The sequence below is a fragment of the Tachyglossus aculeatus genome, chromosome 16 (genome assembly GCF_015852505.1).
Source record: "Tachyglossus aculeatus isolate mTacAcu1 chromosome 16, mTacAcu1.pri, whole genome shotgun sequence".
NCBI lineage: Eukaryota > Metazoa > Chordata > Mammalia > Monotremata > Tachyglossidae > Tachyglossus > Tachyglossus aculeatus.
The window spans coordinates 43,513,879-43,526,725 of NC_052081.1; the positions used below are offsets into that span (position 1 = coordinate 43,513,879).

Below are 12,847 nucleotides of genomic sequence, written 5' to 3' on the forward strand. Positions count from 1 at the left end.
CCTTGGACCGCAGACCAGGGAGGGGACTGCAGCCGCTGGGCGAGGGGCGATGGCTCTCTCTCTCTCTCTCTCTCTCTCTCTCTCTCTCTCTCTCTCTCTCTCTCTCTCTCTCTCTCTCTCTCCCTCTCTCTCGCAGCTGGCTCCCCGCCCCCTCCCCCGGCTCCCCTTCCACCTCTCTCCCCGCCCCGTCTCCCCCTCGTCCTCCCCTCCCCATCTCAACCTCTTCTTCCCACCCCTCCGTTTCCCGCCCCTCTGGCCCACATTCTGGCAGGTGGGAGGCGAGTGAGGAGGGGGGAAAGAGAGACGGGGGGACTCAAGTTCAATCAATCAATCAATCGTATTTATTGAGCGCTTACTGTGTGCAGAGCACTGGACCAAGCGCTTGGGAAGTACAAGTCGGCAACACATAGAGACAGTCATCATCATCATCAATCGTATTTATTGAGCGCTTACTGTGTGCAGAGCACTGGACCAAGCGCTTGGGAAGTACAAGTTGGCAACATATAGAGACAGTCCCTCCCCAACAGTGGGCTCACAGTCTAAAAGGGGGAGACAGAGAACAAAACCAAACATACTGACAAAATAAAATAGAATAGATATGTACAAGTAAAATAAATAAATAAATCGAGTAATAAATATGTACAAACATGTATACATCATCATCATCATCAATTGTATTTATTGAGCGCTTACTATGTGCAGAGCACTGGACTAAGCGCTTGGGAAGTACAAGTTGGCAACATATAGAGACAGTCCCTACCCAACAGTGGGCTCACAGTCTAAAAGGGGGGAGACAGAGAACAAAACCAAGCATACTAACAAAATAAAATAAATAGAAGAGATATGTACAAGTAAAATAAATAAATAAATCGAGTAATAAATACGTACAAACATATATACATCGTATTTATTGAGCGCTTACTGTGTGCAGAGCACTGGACTAAGCGCTTGGGAAGTACAAGTCGGCAACACATAGAGACAGTCATCATCATCATCAATCGTATTTATTGAGCGCTTACTGTGTGCAGAGCACTGGACTAAGCGCTTGGGACGTACAAGTCGGCAACATATAGAGACAGTCCCTACCCAACAGTGGGCTCACAGTCTAAAAGGGGGAGACAGAGAACAAAACCAAGCATACTAACAAAATAAAATAAATAGATATGTACAAGTAAAATAAATAAATAAATCGAGTAATAAATATGTACAAACATATATACATCATCATCATCAATCGTATTTATTGAGCGCTTACTGTGTGCAGAGCACTGTACTAAGCGCTTGGGAAGTACAAATTGGCAACATACAGAGACAGTCCCTACCCAACAGTGGGCTCACAGTCTAAAAGGGGGGAGACAGAGAACAAAACCAAACATACTAACGAAATAAAATAAATAGAATAGATATGTACAAGTAAAATAAATAGAGTAATAAATATGTACAAACATATATACATATATACAGGTGCTGTGGGGAAGGGAAGGAGGTAAGATGGAGGGGATGGAGAGGGGGAGAGGAAGGAAGGGGCTCAGTCTAGGAAGGCCTCCTGGAGGAGGTGAGCTCTCAGTAGGGCCTTGAAGGGAGGAAGAGAGCGAGCTTGGCGGATGGGCAGAGGGAGGGCATTCCAGGCCCAGGACAGTCCCTACCCAACAGCGGGATCACAGTCTAGAAACAGCGGGCTCACAGACACCGAACCTGTAGGCGGAGACCCCCTTTCATTTATTCAATCGTATTTATTGAGCGCTTACAATGCAGCGATGGAGACAATTCCTGCCCACAACGGGCTCACAGTCTAGAAGTGGGGAGACAGGCATCAAAACAAGAAAACGGGCATCAATAGCAATAAATAAAATTATAGATATATACACATCATTAATAGAAATAAATAGAATTGTAATATGTACATAGATGCACAAGTGCTGTGGGGTGGGGGGTAGAGCAAAGCGGGTGTCAGGGCTGAGGGTGGGAGGCGAGGGGAAGGGTCGTGGGGGGATGGGTTTCAGTTTGTTTCTGAGGATTTCGGGGGAAGTTTCCTCATCTGGAAAATGGGGATTCAATGCCTGTTCTCCCTCCTACTTAGACTGAGAGGGCCTGATGATCTTATATGTATTCCAGCACTTAGTACGGGGCTTAACAAATACCATCACAGAAAAAAGGCCAGTTGGGGCCTGAAAGAGTACCTGATTATCTTGTATCTACCCCATTGCTTAGTACATTGCTTGGCATATTTAGACTGTAAGCCCATTGTGAGTAGGGATTGCCTCTATTGCTGTATTGTGCTTTCCAAGCGCTTAGTACAGTGCTCTGCATACAGTAAGCACTCAATAAATACGATTGAATGAATGATGAACAAGTACCACATTTATTATTATACTCTACTCACCCAGGACCCAAGGATTCTTTCTTTCTCACACCCCTCCCCTTCTCCTTTCACCAGCTTTTCTGCTGTAATAATGGTGGTATTTATTAAGTGCTTACTAGGACTTAAGCATTATGCTAAACCCAGGAGTGGATTCAACATAATCAGATCAGGCACTTTTCCTGCCCCAGAAAGAGTACTTTATTCCCATTTTAAAAAGGAGGAAACTGAGGCAAAGAAAAGTTAAGTGACTTAACTGGGTGGAACTGGGACTACAAACTATGCCTCCTGAATCTGAATCCTGAGCTTTAAAGCCTTAAAAAAATCACTTCTCCTCCAAGAGGCCTCCCCCCAACTAAGCCCTCATTCCCCAACTCCCTCTCCCTTGCTACCCTTGCACTTGGCTCTGTGCCCTTTATTCACCCCAATCTCAGTCCCACAGCATTTATGTCCATATCCATAACATATTAATACCTATCTCTCCCTCTAGACTTTAAGCTCCTTCTGGGCAGGGAACGTTCTCCCAAGTGCTTAATATGGTTCTCAGACCACAGAAAGGGCTCAATAAATACGATTGATTGATTGGGCTCAGCCATTCATTCATTCAATCGTATTTATTGAGCGCTTACTGTGTATTGTACCAAGTGCTTGGAAAGGACAATTCAGCAACAAATAGCCACACTGTTACCTGTCCCCTCTTCCCCCTCAGTCTCTCACTGCCTCTTTCCCTGCCTGTCCCCCCACTTCCCTAGCACTTGTGACCCCATATCTATTTCTTTGTCTCGGTCTCTGTTTCCTTAGTACCCGTTGTATTTTGGCAGGATTCTCTGAGTTGCAGGGGAGGGTGGTTGGCCTGGCTCTGTAGGGGTCAGCCAGGGTTTCTCCCCGCTGCTTCCAGCTCCGCCTCTTCTTCCACCCGGTTGTTCCTGGAGCATTTTTAGCTTCCGCCGGAGGGCTTTTCTCCAAATGGCAGTTGTTGATGAGTTCTATTTCAGGTATGGCTCTGTGAACATCTCCAAAGCTGAGTCCAGGAGGTGGGGAGAAACAGAGGAAGCAGAAGCCCAGCTTCTCTGCCCAACCCAGTGGTAACTTTGGCGGGGGGAGGTGAGGGGGGTGAGGGGTGGCATCCTTGGTGATCTGGAGAGGTGAAGGAATAATAATGATTAATAATAATAATAATATTTGTTAAGCACTTTCTCTAGACTGTAAGCTCATCTCTAGACTGCAAAGTTGTCGTGGGCAGGGAACGTGTCTACCGACTCTGTTGTAGCATACTCTCCTAAGCTCTTAGTCCAATGCTCTGCTCACAGTAAGGGCTTAATAAATAGCATTGATTCCTATGGGCCAAGCGTCGTACTAAGCACTGGGGTAGATTCAAGTGGGACACAACCCCTGTCCCACATGGGGCTCTGGGTCTAAGAAGGAAGCAGGGAGGAAAGGTGATCCCAGAGGGAAGAAGGATCTCATGAAGATTCCCATCCCAGTATTCTGGAAGACCCTGAACCTCTTGGCTCCTCACTTTTCGGCCGATCCAAAAAGGCGGTAAGAGTGTTGATTGGTTAATAGAGTCTCGAATAGATGTGTAGGGAATTTCTGACCAATCAGCATTGGCCTCCCTCCCCCCCTTCTTCATTTAACTGAGCCTCCTTCGCACTACTTTAATAAATCCCTTCCCCCGTCTCATTTACCCGTCACCTTCCTGGAGGCGAGAAAACTCAAGGCCCAGGGAGGCCTAGGGACTTGCGTAAGGTCACACAGCAAGTCAGTAGCAGAATCGGAATTAGAACCCAGGTCTCCCAGTATTAAGCGTGGCTCAGTGGAAAGAGCCCGGGCTTTGGAGTCAGAGGTCATGGGTTCAAATCCCGGCTCCACCAGTTGTCAGCCGTGTGACTTTGGGCAAGTCACTTAACTTCTCCGTTCCTCAGTTACCTCATCTGTGAAATGGGGATTAAGACTGTGAACCCCCCCCGTGAGACAACCTGATGACCTTGTAACCTCCCCAGCGCTTAGAACAGTGCTTTGCACATAGTAAGCGCTTAATAAACGCCAGATGAAGCTGCCCCCACGGTCGGCTTAGATGGTAGCAGAACGGTGGCGTTAGTTAAACGCTATAACGGACTAGCTAATTAAAGAGTTAACTGTCTGACCACTCCCTCTGTCAGCGCTTCCCCACGGCCCTGCGGACCGCCCCGATCGCATAAAATAATAATTAATAATTATGGTATTTGTTAAGCGCTTACTGTGTCAGACACTGCATGCAGCAGGGCAGTCCCTCCACCCCCGCAAACCTCCTCGATCCGGCTGATCTCAGCAACAAGCTGCTTTTTCGCTGAGCCGGGAACGAGGGGAAAGCGAAGGAGCCCGTTATTGCAAGCATCTGCTTTGTTCGCCTCCGCCGCTGCTTTCATTCATTCATTCAATCGTATTTATTGAGCGCTTACTGTGTGCACAGCATTGTACTAAGCGCTTGGGAAGTACAAGTCGGTAACAAATAGTCCCTACCCAACAACGGGCTCACAGTCTAGAAGGGGGAGACAGACAACAAAATAAAACAGGTAGACAGGTGTCAAAACCGTCAGAATAAATAGAATTCTAGCTATAATTCTAGCTATATATAGTAATAATAATAATAATGACATTTATTAAGCGCTTATTATGTGCAAAGCACTGCTCTAAGCGCTGGGGAATTTACAAGGTGATCAGGTTGTCCCACGTGGGGCTCACAGTCTTAATCCCCATTTTACAGAGGAGGTAACTGAGGCCCAGAGAAGTGAAGTGACTTGCCCAAAGTCACACAGCTGACAAGTGGCAGAGCCGGGATTTGAACCGATGACCTCTGACTTCACAGCCCGGGCTCTTTCCACTGAGCCACGCTGCTTCCCTACTTCCCAAGCGCTTAGTACAGTGCTCTGCACACAGCAAGCGCCCAATAAATACGACGGAATGAATGAATGAATGAAGCACTGTTCTAAGCGCTGGGGGGTTACAAGGTGATCAGGTTGCCCCCCGCGGGGCTCACAGTCTTCATCCCCATTTTACAGATGGAACTGAGGCCCAGAGAAGTGAAGTGACTTGCCCAAGGTCACACAGCTGACAAGCGGTGGAGCCGGGATTTCAACCCCTGACCTCTGACTCCAAAGCCCGGGCTCTTGCCACTGAACCACACTGCTTCTCTATAATAATAATAATAATAATGGCATTTATTAAGCGCTTACTATGTGCAAAGCACTGTTCTAAGCGCCGGGTAGGCTACAAGGTGATCAGGTTGTCCTACGTGGGGCTCACAGTCAATCCCCATTTTACAGATGAGGTAACTGAGGCACAGAGAAGTTAAGTGACTTGCCCAAAGTCACTGTACTATACTGTAATGCACTATATACTGTCCTAGTCCAAGCGCTTAGTACAGTGCTCTACACACGGTAAGCGCTCAATAAATAAATATCATTGAATGAATGAACGATACATATCGTTATATAGCTATAACGACGTCTCCGTTGGGGGTCTGAGGGCTGTTTTGATTTTTGCCTGAGTCGCATGAGCCCTTTTCCTTTCACTGGAGACGGCGCCACTGTATTTTATCTGTCGGAGTCCTGGGAATTTACGGCTTCAAGGGGCCGGTGTCTGTATATTGTGCTGATATTTTTTAAGCGCTTAGTACAGTGCTCTGCACACAGTAAGCGCTCAATAAATACGATTGATTGATTGATTGTAGCAGGTGTTTATCTGAGCAGGCACGTCGCTCTCCGTCTCCCTCTTCGGGACAAAAGTGGTACTGCAGACCTCGGCTGGGACCGCCCCCCCATCAATCAATCAATCAATCAATCGAATTTATTGAGCGCTTACTGTGTGCAGAGCACTGTACTAAGCGCTTGGGAAGTACAAGTTGATATTTGTTAATCGCTTACTATGTGCCAGGCACTGTACTAAGCGCTGGGGTGCATACAAGCAAATCAGGTTGGACACAGTCCCCGTCCTGCGTGGGGCTCTCAGTCTCCAATCCCCATTTTACAGATAATAATAATAATGGTATTTGTCACTCACCGTCTGCCCCCTTCTATCTTATCTTGCCAATTTCCTACTACAATCCAACAAAGTCTGTGAGCCCACTGTTGGGTAGGGACTGTCTCTATATGTTGCCAGCTTGTACTTCCCAAGCGCTTAGTATAGTGCTCTGCACACAGTAAGCGCTCAATAAATACGATTGATTGATTGATTGATTAGGCGCTTGCTGTGGGCCAAGCACTGTTCTAAACGCTGGAAAATAAACTTGGTTAGATGCCACGAAGTAGGTGGCACTGCCTTAACCATATATGTGTTGAAAATAATAAGAAGAATAGTAATAATAATAATGGTGATGGCATTTGTTAAGTGCTTACTATGTGCCAAGCACTGTTCTAAGCACTGGGGGTACAAGGTAATCAGGTTGTCCCACGTGGGGCTCACAGTCTTCATCCCCATTTTACAGATGAGGTAACTGAGGCACAGAGAAGTTAAGTGACTTGCCTAAAGTCACACAGCTGACAAGTGGAGGAGCCGGGACCTCTTCCATCCTTCTCAAGGGGAGTGCTAACCTTCTCTCCTTTTATACAACACGGATGAGGCAACTGAGGCCCAGAGAAGTGAAGTGACTTGTCCAAGGTCACCCAGCAGAAAAGCAGTCATTAGGATTAGAATAATAATAATGGCATTGGTTAAGCGCTTATTATGTGCAAATCACTGTTCTAAGCGCTGGGGAGGATACAAGGTCATCAGGTTGTCCCATGTGGGGTTCACAGTCTTCATCCCCATTTTACAGATGAGGTAACTGAGGCACAGAGAAGTGAAGTGACTTGCCCAAGGTCACCCAGCAGAAAAGCAGTCATCAGGATTAGAACCCTAGTCCTTCTGCATTCCAGACCCAGGCTCTACCAACTAGGCCACGCTGCTTCTCATGGCCCTCATTTTTGTGCTTCTCTCCCTTATGCCTCCACAGCCACATCGGGTCCTCACCCAGGAAATCCAGTGTGAGCAGGAGGAGAGGTAGAAGACTCGAAAGTTGAAAAAAAGGGAGGGGGCAACATGAGGAAGTGCTCTGTCCCTCCTGGTTTCACCCAAGGGCTTTAGGCTGACCGTCGGCCCCCTCCCCTTCCCTCTAGGTCTTGCTGCATAGTGAACGATGGTTAAGATGGAAAGATGGATAAGTGAATAACTAAGTGCTTAAGTAGTAGAGTGTGTAAATTGATGCATTCATAGATGCTCTGGGCAGTTCTGAATACGGCAGCGTTGAGGCGGTGGTTGGGTGTGCTCTAGGTAGAAGGAAATTAATCGGGAATTCCCACAGGCCTGAACCAGTGGAAGAGCAGGGGTGTTAGAAAGGCTTACAAACGTTTCTGAGTTTGGCCCTGTCCTGATCTGGCACGGTCCGGGGTTCAAGGTCCGCGGCAGCCAGGGCTTGGTGCTCATCCATTCCGGTTTTAGTTCTCAGCGTCACAGGGGTGGATGGCAGAATTTTTGATCTTTAAATCCCATACCCCTCCCTCCCCACCCTACTGAGGGCAAACAGGGAGGGGCAGGGGAAGTGGTGGGGATGGAAAGACGGGCCACAGGGGCCTAGGAGATAAGAGGGGTGGGCCAGGAAAGGAGGAGATGGGGGTTCTTGGTTGCAGGGCTAGGGGGAGGGCGACTTCATGGGCAGCTTGGCCATCGCCACACAGCCGCTGCCCCGGTCTCCCTGTCCCCGCAGGGAGAGTAGCCGGTTGAGGCGTGTCAGACTGTGGGCTGCTGTTGGCCATCCAGATGCCAACGGCTGGACATAAAGGACCCCCCTACTGCCAGGACCCACCCTTCCCCCACTCCTCCTATCAGGGGCTGGTCCGGCATTGTTCAGTGGAGCAGAGGAAGCAGCAGCGGCCAGAGAGGTGGGGTCCACTTCCCCTGGAATTGACAAAGGAACCAAGCTCCTGATAAGGATGGGGATGTTGGCCAGCTCTGGTTGGTTCTGGGCAGCTTAATTTACTGAGTTCTCTGGGTTCCCAGCTTGGTGCCTGGAGGAAGAGAGAAGCAGCCCAGGTGAGAAGCTACAATGCTGACCCGGGGGATCTTCAGGACAGATGTCCTGTTCCCAGAGCTGGCATCAACGTGCTGGGTGACCTTGGGCAGCCAGATTCCCCTCTCTGGGCTTTTCCTTCTCCTTCTGCAAAAGAGAGGATGTAGAGAGTCGGACTGGGGATGGGGCAGACAGGAGGTGTTGAGGGAGAACCTTGAGGAAGATAGTGATGGGAGCATCTGGTGAGGACCAGAAATACTGGGTTGGCTGTTGTGTCCCGAGTTTTTGGCCCCAAATCCTCTTTCTGAAAGTGACCAGAGGTCTTGCCCTTGGCTGGACAGGCCTGGGAGTCAGAAGGACCTGGGTTCTAATCCCTCATCCACCCCTCGCCTGCTCTGTGGCCTTGGGCAAGTCACTTCACTTCTCTGGGCCTCAGTTACTTCATCTGTAAAATAGGGATTAATACTGTGAGCCTCCTGTGGGACATGCACTGTGTCCAACGGGACTAGGTTGCCCCAGCTCATAGGACAGTGCCTGGCAATTGTGCTTTTTAAAAAAAATATTTTGGTATTTGTTAAAGCACTTACCAGGTGCCAGGCACTGTTCTCTAAACCAGGGTAGGTAATAAAATAATCTGGTTGGACATAGTCCATGTGCTTAACAAAAACCATAAAAAAAGAGAGAAGATGGAGGTGAGGTCAGATTGTGAGCTCCTCCAAGGCAAGGAATGGATCAATCAATTAATGGTACTTGTTGAAGTTTCTTAATGGCAGGGAATGTGTCTGCCAACTCTGTTGTATCAATCAATTGTATTTATTGAGCGCTTACTGTGTGCAGAGCACTGTACTAAGCACTTGGGAAGTACAAGTTGGCAACATATAGAGACAGTCCCTACCCAACAGTACTCTCTCAAACAGTGCTCTGCACACAGTGAGCACTCAATAAACACAATTTTACAGAGAAGTGACTTGCCCAAAGTCCCACAGCAAGGCAAGTGGTGAGCTGGGATTAGAACTCGGGTCCTCTGACTCCCAAGCCTGTGCTCTTCACACTAGGCAAACAAAAGATAATAAAGCCTTGCATGGTGTTAATCAATCGATCAATCATATTTATTGAGCGCTTACTGTGTGCAGAGCACTGTACTAAGCGCTTGGGAAGTACAAGTTGGCAACATATAGAGACGGTCCCTACCCAACAGTGGGCTCACAGTCTAGAAATCTGTAGATTTCAATCATTGAAATCTACAGATAAACCTCTTTCCCTTGTTTTAGCCATATTTTGAAACTTTCACCCTAACAAGTAACCAACAGAGGTGATAACAAGGGATAAAATAGATGTTTCTTTCTCCCCCTATAGTTTTGGTGGGAGCGCTAGCAAGTAGAAAAAAAAACCCAGAAATGCACTGTCATTTCAGGGTTGGCCCAACAGTCCATCCACCCAATATTCTGTCTCTGAACTCAGAGGCAATCGATCAAACAACGAATCAATGATATTTATCGAGTGCCTACTGTGTGCTAAACGCTTTGACATCCACCTCCAAGATTGAGGTGGATTTGGGAATACTCAACATCCCAAACTGCCCCTCCAGTAACCTGCTGTGGATCTCTCATCCTTCCCTCTTACACTGTGAGCTCCCTGGGAAACGGGGACTGTGTCCAATCTGATTATTTTGTACCTCCTCCCTTGCTTAGCACAGGGCTTGGCTCATTGTAAACACTTAATAAATCCTATTATTATAATGTGAATGTTTGTAGTGATATAATTATGATATTGTTATGATTATGCCTTCATTTTTGAGCTGTAAGTATACTAGGTATGACCCCTAAAACATCCTTTATTTCATCAGCTTTCCAAGTATATTGTGTGAGCCCACTGTTGGGTAGGGACTGTCTCTATATGTTGCCAATTTGTACTTCCCAAGCGCTTAGTACAGTGCTCTGCACACAGTAAGCGCTCGATAAATACGATTGATGATGATGTCACCTTATCCCAGAATGTCTTATCATTCTGAGCAATGGTGTGATTAAAAGCCAGCCTTCGCCATTAAATATCATAATCTCACGTGGGACTGCTGGCTCTTTTCCATACAAAAGATGGGGAAACTGAGGCCCAGAGAGTGGCCTGCACAAATGGTCGTAGCAGTATTTACTGAGCACTCATTGGGTGCGGTGCGCTTGGGATGTTCAGAACAAGAAAGTGACACATTGCCTGCCCACAAGGAGTTTACGCTCCAAAGGGGGAGGCAAACAAAAAAATCCTTAGAATTAAAGAGATCATAAACAAGGTGTAAAATATATACGTGAAGCCTAAGGAAGGTGAAAATAAATTCAGAAGTGTTGGAAGAGTTGGCTGAGGGGATGAAATGCCTCGAGGTTATGAGAAATGGGGAAGGTCTGTTGGAAGAGGTGGGATTTGGGGTGGGACTTGAATGCGGGGAAGAGCGCAAGGTGAATCATTCATTCAATCGTATTTATTGAGCGCATACTGTGTGCAGAGCACTGTACTAAGCGCTTGGAAAGTACAACTCAGAAATAAAGAGACGATCCCTACCCACACTGGGCTTACAGTCTAGAAGTGGGGGAGGCAAGATATTAACATTCTGCAGGGGGGCAGGGGTCCTCGCCACTAAAAATATCCCAAGGCACCTTCTCCTGAAGGGAGCCGTGGCCTCTAACTTTTCCCGATGAATTCCCCTATAGGGAGCCTGGCATCGCGGATACCATTTATTTCATTTTGTTAATATGTTTTGTTTTGTTGTCTGTCTCCCCCCTCTAGACTGTGAGCCTGCTGTTGGGTAGGGACCGTCTCTATATGCTGCTAACTTGGACTTCCCAAGCGCTTAGTACAGTGCTCTGTACACAGCAAGTGCTCAATAAATACGATTGAATGAATGAACTTGGACTTCCCAAGTGCCTAGTAGTGCTCTGTACACAGTAAGCGCTCAATACAATTGAATGAATGAATGAACTTGGACTTCCCAAGCGCTTAGTACAGCGCTCTGTACACAGTAAGCGCTCAATAAATACGATTGAATGAACTTGGACTTCGCAAGCGCTTAGTACAGTGTTCTGTACACAGTAGGCGCTCAATAAATACGATTGAATGAACGAATGAACTTGGACTTCCCAAGCGCTTAGTACAGTGTTCTGCACACAGTAAGCGCTCAATAAATACGATTGAATGAACTTGGACTTCCCAAGAGCTTAGTACAGTGCTCTGCACAGTAAGCGCTCAATAAATACGATTGAATGAATGAATGAACTTGGACTTCTCAAGCGCTTAGTACAGTGTTCTGTACACAGTAGGCGCTCAATAAATACAATTGAATGAACGAATGAACTTGGACTTCCCAAGTGCTTAGTACAGTGCTCTGCACAGTAAGCACTCAATAAATACGATTGAATGAATGAATGAACTTGGACTTCCCAAGCGCTTAGTAGTGTTCTGTACACAGTAAGTGCTCAACAAATACGATTGAATGAATGAACTTGGACTTCCCAAGCGCTCAGTACAGTGCTCTGTACACAGTAAGCGCTCAGTACGATTGGACTTCCCAAGCGCTTAGTACAGCGCTCTGCACACAGTAAGCGCTCAATAAATGTGATTGAATGAATGAACTTGGATTTCCCAAGCGCTTAGTACAGTGCTCTGCACACAGTAAGCGCTCAATAAATACGATTGAATGAATGAATGAACTTGGACTTCTCAAGCGCTTAGTACAGTGTTCTGTACACAGTAGGTGCTCAATAAATACGATTGAATGAACGAATGAATGAACTTGGACTTCCCAGGCGCTTAGTACAGTGCTCTGCACAGTAAGCGCTCAATAAATACGATTGAATGAATGAACTTGGACTTCCCAAGCGCTTAGTAGTGCTCTGTACACAGTAAGCGCTCATTAAATACGATTGAATGAACGAATGAATGAACTTGGACTTCCCAAGCGCTTAGTACACTGCTCTGCACACAGCAAGCGCTCAATAAGTACGATTGAATGAATGAACTTGGACTTCTCAAGCGCTTAGTACGGTGCTCTGCACACAGTAAGCGCTCCATAAATACGATTGAATGAATGAATGAATGAACTTGGACTTCTCAAGCGCTTAGTACAGTGCTCTGCACACAGTAAGCGCTCAATAAGTACGATTGAATGAATGAATGAATGAACTTGGACTTCTCAAGCGCTTAGTACAGTGCTCTGCACACAGTAAGCGCTCAATAAGTACGATTGAATGAATGAATTAATGAACTTGGACTTCTCAAGCGCTTAGTACAGCGCTCAATAAGTACGATTGAATGAATGAATGAATGACTATGGCCCTTTAGGCCCCGCCTCACCGGCCGCCCTCACGTAGCCCGCGCTGCAGTTCTCGCGATACTTTAGGACTGCTCGCCTCCCCGACGCCTGCGCACTGGCGACCCCCCGGCGCTAAGGCGCCAAAGGAGAGGAGGGGGAGGGGGAG

General features: G+C 47.1%; 2 pseudogenes; both read right to left on the minus strand.

The window, feature by feature from the left end:
- Positions 1–6,618: 6,618 nt before the first annotated feature.
- LOC119938911 lies at positions 6,619–6,697 on the minus strand (annotated as a pseudogene).
- A 143-nt stretch (positions 6,698–6,840) lies between these two features.
- On the minus strand, positions 6,841–6,952 carry LOC119938909 (annotated as a pseudogene).
- Between the last annotated feature and the right edge of the window lie 5,895 nt (positions 6,953–12,847).